This window comes from Pocillopora damicornis, chromosome 9, assembly GCF_964200805.1.
Source record: "Pocillopora damicornis chromosome 9, jaPocDami1.2, whole genome shotgun sequence".
NCBI lineage: Eukaryota > Metazoa > Cnidaria > Anthozoa > Scleractinia > Pocilloporidae > Pocillopora > Pocillopora damicornis.
The window spans coordinates 9,225,859-9,235,221 of NC_142678.1; the positions used below are offsets into that span (position 1 = coordinate 9,225,859).

At 39.6% G+C, this 9,363-nt stretch overlaps 1 long non-coding RNA gene and 1 pseudogene across 1 annotated transcript; both read right to left on the bottom strand.

Annotated features, from left to right (window-relative positions):
• Positions 1–3,974: 3,974 nt before the first annotated feature.
• LOC149040000 (uncharacterized) lies at positions 3,975–4,860 on the bottom strand (annotated as a pseudogene).
• Positions 4,861–7,061: 2,201 nt separating this feature from the next.
• LOC149040001 (uncharacterized) lies at positions 7,062–8,047 on the bottom strand. The gene is made up of 3 exons (XR_016179759.1): positions 7,762–8,047; positions 7,594–7,677; positions 7,062–7,265 (listed from the first exon to the last, which is right to left on the bottom strand). It is a non-coding gene; the product is annotated as an uncharacterized LOC149040001 (long non-coding RNA).
• Positions 8,048–9,363: the final 1,316 nt, after the last annotated feature.

Here is a 9,363-nt window from a genome sequence, read left to right on the forward strand (position 1 = left end):
TTTTAAATTCTACATCTGAGAGTAAAGAGCTGTTGAACTTCCAAATTCCAGGACTGTGATTAGAAGGGTTAGTCGTTAGTTCAATTTTTACAAAGTCATGATCGGATAGGTCGTATACGCATGGAAGAATATTACATTTCGTTACTAGGGTTAAGCCTTTAGCGACGAGAAAGCGGTCAATTCTAGATGCCTGGGTATGGTCTTTATTAGACCAGGTGAAAGTTACTTTGCGCGGGTTGTTTTTGCGCCAAATGTCTGTAAGTGAGAAGTCAGCACAAAGGGATCGGAGAAGTTTTTGATCAGACAGTGGGATGGCGGAACAATTTAATTTATCTAGGACATTGTCCACACAATTAAAGTCTCCCCCGATCACTAGGTCCCCTTGGGGGAGAAAGTAATTGTGCAGACAAGAGAAAAAACTTTTACGATCCGAAATAGTATTGGGAGAGTAAATGTTTACTAAATTTAGTTTAGAATTATAGTAGTCAATGAGTAAGCTCAATATTCTTCCTTCGTAATCGGTCAAAAAACGGATAATTTTGCCTGGAAAGTTTAGAGAAAAGAGGATGGCAACACCGGCAGACCTGCCAGTCCCGAAGGACCACAGACATTTGCCGCGCCAGAGTATTTCGAATTCCTCCGCTTGTTTTTTGCATGAGACATGTGTTTCTTGTAAAAGGATTATGTCACAGTTTGAATAATTTAATTCTTGAATAATTTTTCGACTTTTACTGGAGGACCCGAGTCCTCGCACATTCAGAGAAATTATTTTAAGCTTACTCATTGAATATAAATAAAAAATTAATATCTGTACCGCCTTCTCCTAGGTTTAACTCTCTCCCATCCATCATCATCAGTTTCGGAGCCAGAGTAGTCACGGCGGGAAGATCTATCGCGGCCATCGCGGCCGCGAGAATAATCTCGATCGCTTCTATCTCTCTCTCTTCTGTCGCCTCTCCGGTCATCTCTTCGTTCTTCTCGATCGTCCCTCCCTCGCTCGTCTCTTCGTTCTCTTGGTCGTTCTCTTCTACCTTCGTCGCGTTGTTGTTCTCGTTGTTTCTCTTGATCTTGTTGTTTCTGTTGTTCTTGCTGTTCCTGCTTTTCTAGTAATTCCTGTTGTTCTTCTTGTTGTCGCTGTTGTTCTCTCTGTTGTTGTAGTTTTTTCTGCCTTTCTTCTCTTTCCTTGGCGCGCTGGGCTCGCTCTTGTTTCTTTTCCTTTTCAGTTTTAGGTGGCGTTGGCTCACTATCGACGTTCGCGCTGAAGAGCAGGAAGGGGCATTGAGGCATGGAATGGTTGTCCGCTAAACAAACGGAACATCTTGGCGAGTCTTTACATTCTTGAGCTCGATGCCCAGGGCGTTCACAATTAAAACAACGGACTGCAGAGCAGTCTTTGGCCATGTGGTCAGTAGCTCCACAATTCCGGCAAGCTTTTGGCTGATTTGGGTACCATATTTTGATAGGTTCACCAGCTATGTTGATGTTGGCAGGGATGGTTCGAAGTAGCGCCATTCGAGCCGTTCTTACTCCATTCTCGATATGTTGTGCAATTTTGTCGCGCCGAAATGAAAGGACACGACCGTAGTGGCTGAGTCGGCCAATCACGGCAGTGTCGGGTAGTTCAGCGGGGGCTTCATGGATCTTGACGAGGACCAAACGATTTTCGCAGTCGCCCAGGAACACTTTGAGACCGGCAATCACGACAAAAGGTGTTTCAAGAGCGGCTTCTTTAGCTGCACGGCTCTTAAAAGTCACGATCCAAGATCTATTGGACGCCTTTCTCTGGATTCCGGTGATAGCGTCAATATCGATTTCTGCCGCGTCAAAAGCTTCGAGAATTATTTGCGATGTGACGGCTGTATCAACGCTAAAATAAATAGAGCGATCCTTCGTGATTCTACTTTGACTAGGAGCATTCAAAAAAGGCACGGCCTGAAATTTCACACCCTTATTTTCCAGATTTTTTAGTACCTCAGGGATTTCGATTTCCACGTCTGCGCCCCAGGACTGTGAACCTTCTACCACGCTTGCGTCTACGACGTCTCCTGGATTCGCTGCCGAGTTATCTGTAGTAAACTGGCTGATATTTTCACTTTCCTGGCTGTCCATGTTGACCAATTGCTGCAAAAGCAAGGAAAATAAACTTTTCATAAGCCTTTTAACCTTACCCAAAAGGCCGAGAAGCTTTCAGTACTTTTTCGGCCTTCTGGGCCGAATCAGTGCAGTGCTGATGCTAGGATGGGGGTAAGACCATATAGCCACCCCAAGTGATCTCACATATGTGGGATCATCTAAGCCATGCCAGAGTGCTCAAACTAGAAAAACTAGTGAGCATGCATAATGCTAGCAGCAATGACTCATCCTAGTAGAGTGCTCAATTTGGACATGAAAGCAAAGCTTTGTATGCCAAAGAGCTATATCTAACTGCATATATATATATATATATATATATATATGTATAGATATAGATGTATGTGTATAGATATAGGTGTATATATATGTGTGTAGGCGGGTTATTAAAAAATATTATAACTTTTCGTTCAGGTAATTATTTGAGTATGTGAGTAACATTTGATGTTTTCACATGTAACAGGATGATCAAGCTCAACATAGCCTCAAAAAGGAGTGAACTCCACTGTAAATGAGTTAGGTGACTAATTTGGAAACTTGAGCACTTGGTAAATACACCTCAGCTTGCAATTCTGATGATTAAAGTTTGCTGGGGTAATTGAAATGTCAGTCCCCATGCAGGAACCATCCACATGACCCGTACAGTCATATGCTTTGAGATAACTTTCGAAAAATGTATTTGTGTCAGTAAAAGTATTTTAAGTACAGTACCAGCTAGTAACAAAAATTAATGATTTCCTGGTAATTGACCTTTTTTTGCAATGATGCATAGGGTCTGATGATAGTGATGTATACCTCTTAGCTTTCAAACTTTCAACTTTGCATTAATTGTAACTGTTTACTATATCTATTTCTCAAAAGTTGAAGTAGGTGAGTCAATAACCTGACTTCCTTTGTTTGGAATTGTGTGATTATATAATTTTGCTGAGTAAGTTACCACATTGTAACATGCAATATTATTATTAAAATTGCATTTAATACTCTTGCTCAAACTTTCATTATTGCATGGTGTTTCTTACCAATATTCATACCAAATGGTCACAAGATATGTGAGTTTTAAAGGGTGGGAATCTGGAAAAACAAAGATCCTCCTTTAATTAGCACTAAAATTAATGGGGGCCTCCTGTTTTAATTCATATTTTTACTTTGATCTGCCTCATCCCTTGTAATAGGGACCTTAAGATCTGATGAAGGCGGATGTCTACGACGGCTGTCATGACCGAGGGGGGACTGGGAAGAGGTTGCCGTCGCAAGGCGCGAAAAATCCTTAAGAGACCAAGTCGAAGGCGCGGGCGGCATTGTTTACATATTTTCAATTTTTCTCATAAAGTACTTCAGTCATGGCTTCCTTTAGAGAGATTCGCAGGATTATTCTACAAAGTTTTGATGATGGCGATATATCAGAGGACGAGTTCCTTCTTCTTTATGACGTTAACACATTCAAAAACCCAGATTTTCCTTATGAAAGTTATGGGAAAATTGACCTTAATGATATGGATGACAATGAGTGTTTATCCGAGTTTCGTTTTCGCAAGAGTGACCTTCCCGTCCTTTTTGAGGCCCTACATCTTCCTAGCTACTTTACATGTCAACAAGAAACAATATGCGATGGAATTGAAGGGTTGTGTATCGCAGTTCGAAGGTTTCCGTACCCATGTAGACTCAGCGATTTAATTCCACGATTCGGCCGCCCGGTTCCAGAGCTACGTATGATTTCCAGTCTTGTGGTGGATACAGTTTATCAGGAACATAATCACAGAATACCTCAGTGGAATGATACACTCCTAAACCCAGGAAGACAAAACGTCCAGTGTCTGTAACATTAAGTCTTTAATCAAGTTTATTTGAATCAAAAAGTCTGAACATGAAGCTGATATAACATGGAAAACCTAACAATAAAATAAAAGCAAGTGTACAAAACAAAATCAAGAAACACATGCCTGAAATTGCTGAAAACTACATTCATCTTGCACAGTACAAAGTCAGGCCATGACTTAGTTTTGTTTTTCTAGAAGTTTTATGATAATTTGAGACTGCTGCTGCTGCATTAGCGTGAACATCTTCTGAAAATTTTGCATTTGTTCTTGTTGCTGTTTAGTTTGCTGCAGCATGACCTGCATCAAATCCTGATGTTGCTTTTTGGACTGCTCCTCCTTCTTACTTTCAGCCTTTAGTCGCCTCTTCTGTAGCTGCATTTCTTCCATTTTCCACTTCTGCATGAGGTCGTTCTTTTCTCGCAAATATGCCACCGTGTCACCACTAATTCGACGTTTTGCTCTTGCTGCTGTTTTATTCTCTACCTCATCTTTCCTTTGTCTTTTCTGTGTCCCGCCGATGTTCTGTATCTCATTTCCCCTGCTCTAGCACTATCGACTTTCTTTTGCTATTTTGTGCCGTTTCTTCAACCACAGCTTCTTTTTCTATCTCCTCAAGTGCTTTTTCAACGTCACTCAAATCTGTATCGATTCCTCTTGCCTTTTCTTCATCTCGCATCTTTGCTCTAAATTTGTCGCTCAAAAGCGTATATCGTTCTCTGACAGATCGCTTCGTCACTCTGAACTGGGGATGTTGAAGGCTGTTCAGATTGTTCGCTATTTTATCCCAAATTTGGCCCCTTGCAATGCTTCCTTTCTTTGCCTTGAATGGTTCAAGAACGAGAATCTCCTGACAAACAATATTGTCATGTTGTTCAGTCCACTCCAAGTTGGTTCTAAAGATAAAAATAAAATGTTAATGCCTATTTTCTTTTTGTTTGCGTTGCATGTTGTTTGTCTTTTATTTTTTACTGCAAGCAGAACCCTTTTTTGTTCACCAAATATGCAAGACACTTTAACAAACATAAATAATCGAGAGATTATCATTTACTAAGCGTAACTCGTGTTGAGTTTCACCACATTCATTGCTAAAAACGTGAAGAAAGGAGAGTAAGAGAACTTACTGAGCAATCTCCTTGGCACTCGTGTCGGCTGCAGCCATGACCTGTTTAGTGGAAAGAAAAAAAACATGTTTTTTCTCGAAAATCAGGTCTCAGAAGAGTAGGCAAACGAATTAAAAATATTATTGACTCCATAATGCGCAAATTATACGAAAATTATAAAAGATACTTTATAAAAACACTGTAATCAACTCACGTTTTGTAAGAAACGGCAAACTAGTTGTTTTGACGTCGCAGACAACACAGCTACGGCGGGAATTTACGGGGAACGGCTACCGGAAGTAAGTAAACACGCATTCAAACTTCCGCTCGCCGTCGTAGACATCCGCCGTCCTCGGATCTTAAGGTCCCTAATGTTTACGCTCAACAGAGGAGGTTGAGACATTAGGGGAAAACGGTAGGGCAAGCAGTCATACCTAGCAACTTCAAGAGAAGATGTAAGAGAATTCCATACGATCCTGGCGTATTCAGTTTTACTGATTCACTGTGCTCACGTGTATACACTCCAATCGACTAGTGATGTCTTAGCGCAAAGTTGTTTACCGTCGTTTCTTTCAATTTTGGCTCATTTTCCCAGACCGATATTATCAGTCATGCTCAATAGAATATAATTTCAATTAATGCTGTCATCATACACTTCATCTGAAGAAGATAACATTCCCTATCTTCGAATGTTTGCTCAAACCATCAGGAACAACAACGAAGGTTCTAAGCTGTTTGAAGATACCGCTGACTAGCATGCGTGTTCTAAGAACATCGTCCCAGGTTCCAGACCTCGTCTGGTCCCCTATCCTCTTGAAGAAACTCCTCTACAGCCTGTGCTGACGTGTTTTATTACAGTTTTTATTTATTGTAATGAAGAGCTAGAAAATAACATAACAAGAGCTCCGCTTTTAGGCTTGGCTAAATCTATATATTATATGAAAGTCATTCATAGGCATCGCAGATGTCGTGGGTTAAAATCCCGTACAGGCTTTAATCTTTCAGGCCTTATTTTCACAAGTAATGTTCATTACTGCAAAGATCGTTTTCGTATTCATTTCTTAATCCGCAGTTCACTTACATGATTTTCATATATTCACAGCGGTCATTAAAGAAGCTACACTATAACACTGACGATATAACTCGGAATTATTGTTAATTTTCGTTGGTATTCCAACACGCCTTTTAAAGGCGGGCAATCTTAAACACAGCAAGCAATGATTCTGTAACCGATATTTTCCTCTTTGTCGTCAAAAATGATCCCCTCTCTTTAATGATCGGTTTTCTTTAGAGTCTAAATGCATCGAAGAGTTAATTTTCAAAAAGCTACATAGGAATGTTAACATATCACGCATCAACTAGCATGTTCCAGGCTTCTGTGAGGGTTGTAGTAATTTTAACATCTGATGACAAAGCATGGAGTCTACAGAGTGGCCAGTATGCCTGAAAGCCTGAATCGTAACTTGTGTGCTTTTTCCTTTTGAAAGCAGATCGTGCGCTGCTTGTATTATCTTACATTGCTGACAGCTGAATTTTAAATGCGGCGTGTTTACTTTGACTACTTGTGGTTTCAAGCGAAGCCATATTAAGTATTTAACTTTGTTTCAGGTAAAAGGTGTCGCTTGCGTGTCGTGCATATAACTTCGTTTATTTACATGGTAATAGGATGAAAATCGGATCAACATCGGGTTATAGAACTACTTGCATTCGCCTTCTTATTGAAATCAGATTGATGTATGCTTCATGACAAGCCTTTTTTTTATCGAAGAAATCAACTTAATAAACAGGTCTTCTTCCATTTATTTGTTTTAAATGTGTTTTTAAGCTTTGAGGGTAGATCATTCCCAAATTTCCTTTGTAATACATTACTGAATCTGGACAAATGCCATTGGTGTTTTAGTCTAACTCAAAACAATTAATCGAACTATAAATGAGGGTTGCGAAAATGCCCAAAACCCCTCCTCACCCCCCCCCCCACGATAAAACTAGGGACAAGCAATTAGAATGCTGTTCATTTGACTGGTTTCAAGTCGTTTTATTTCAGAATATTCTACATTATTCTTACAATCTCTAAAAAGGAACAAATTAATAGTCGGTACTACTTCTGGACTCGCGTTGCAATATAATGACGCCTTTTCACAGTTTATCCACAAGCCAAGCGAGTGGACGTTTCATCTCAGTACATCCACTCGTTAGCCTCCAGATTCGGGTCTTCTCTCTATCAAAAGAGACAAAAATAGTTGTAATTCGTCAGTGACAAATCAACCGATCACCAGAAATAAACCTTACAATGGATCGAGTCGTTTCCCCGCTCTACAATTACCGAATTTTGATCACGTTGCATCTTTTAGTCGAGCGAAGCATGACACACTGATGGTTTTTAGATTGCAAGACGAATAAAGCTGGATTTTGGAATGTTTTCCTTGGGAAAATACAATTTAAGTTATAAATTTTACTTGATTTAATCAGAAGAATGCTTCCCGTGTACTGCTAAGTAAGCTCGCTCACGGTTTTCAAATGTCATCATAATTAAAACACCAACTGACCTCTTTTTGACGAACTTCTCTTCCAACGGGACCTGACAAATAACCACTAGCTGGCGGGGCAGTTTTCTGGGCTGGATCTTGGTGCTGCATGAAAAGAAATAAGAACTTCACTTTCACAAAAGCTTTCACAATATTCAACCTCTCTGACCTCAAATAACAGCCAAATACCTGCACGATTCTTTCAAGGGGAAAGCGCCGTTTGCCCACTGGAGACGGATGGCCGTAGCCCTGGACTTCTGCTTGATTAATCAGAAGCAGCAAATAAAAAAAGGAGAAGAGTATAATCCACCTTGTGTTCATGTCTGCTTCTCTTCAGTTCACCCAGTCGTGATCAGAATGATTAACTAGTTATTCTGAGAAGTTTTATAGGCCACTCTGACAGGTGAATCCGAGTCTAACTATGTCCGCCGGCATCCAAAGGCGTCGCGTGGATATGAAAATTTACAAAGAAGTCAATCATTCTGATCGACTCAAATAATTCCCCTGAGGAAGCCTCTATACGTCAAATTAAGAGAGTGAACCTAAACATTGAACCGTTAATTAGCATCGTTTAACTCAATTCTATTTGTGGGGTGCACCAGTGTTTTCTCATAATTTATTAATGCCTGTCTGTTTTCATCTGAAGGCTTATTTTTCTCTAAGTTCCTGTTTCACCTGTATGCTCTCATAGACATATTTACTCTAATTATTCTCATGATACGACAAGATCGAGTAATGCAGCAAAAAGTTTCTTTCTAAGTCAGAGATGAGTTCCGGAAATGAAGGCATGGTGATATAAACATGCCGAAGGGCCGCATCCGACGAACGAAAATGAGTAAAACATAATATACAACGCCCAATAATTTGTGAGAGTAAAATTGAAAAATCCCCCAATCCGGTGTTTGTAACAGAATATCCTAATACTTTTGTCCTCACTATGAAGTAAAAGAGAGACGAGATCCATTTGCAATGTATTTATTTGTTTTTCTCTCATTGTAGTTTACCAGTTGCCACAAATGAGTGTCAACTTAGAACAACCTCTAAGTTTACTTTACAAACCAAACTTAATTTAATTTTAATTTTCTGGTGTAAAGAGCTTCCAGTTGATGACGGTGTCCTTCAAAAGCTTTAATGAGTAGATGTAAATACATATTATCCACGTCTTATTATGAGGAATCAGTCTACTGCGTGGGATCATTAACATTACAGCTGTTTCTAATGTACTGGTTAACAGGAAGTTTGTAAGTCGGTTGAATTGAAATAACGGTTTGATATGGCCACAACAGAAACACGAAAATCAAAATGCAATTCTTTGGCTCTCCACTAACTATTAATTGGGATAAAAGTCTCACGTCAAAAAGTATTTAAAGGTTACCATGTTTTGATAAAAGAGGGCCCCTAAGACCACATCAGATGGTCATGGAATTAGCTAATGAAACATTAACAATAACATATTGTGGGGATTGTGAGAGAAGGCATGAAAGAAGGGCAAAAACTGTTTCATTTAAAAGGTATACTATAGTAATGAGCACACTCTCAAAATTCCAGCGAGAAAGGATTGTAATTAGCACCGGAAAATTTGTGGAAGGAATGCGTATGATGATAATAATAACCAAAGGATAATGCAAGATGATGAAGGTGAAGCTTACGTTGTTCGATCTTTAAAATTTGGATTTTTCATCGGCTAATGATTTAACATTTGGTATGCAAACTAGGTATAATGGTAGAGGTGTTTTCCTTTTTTTCTGTTTAGCTACTTGGCAGAATTTTGGACATATGTCACTAGAAAAC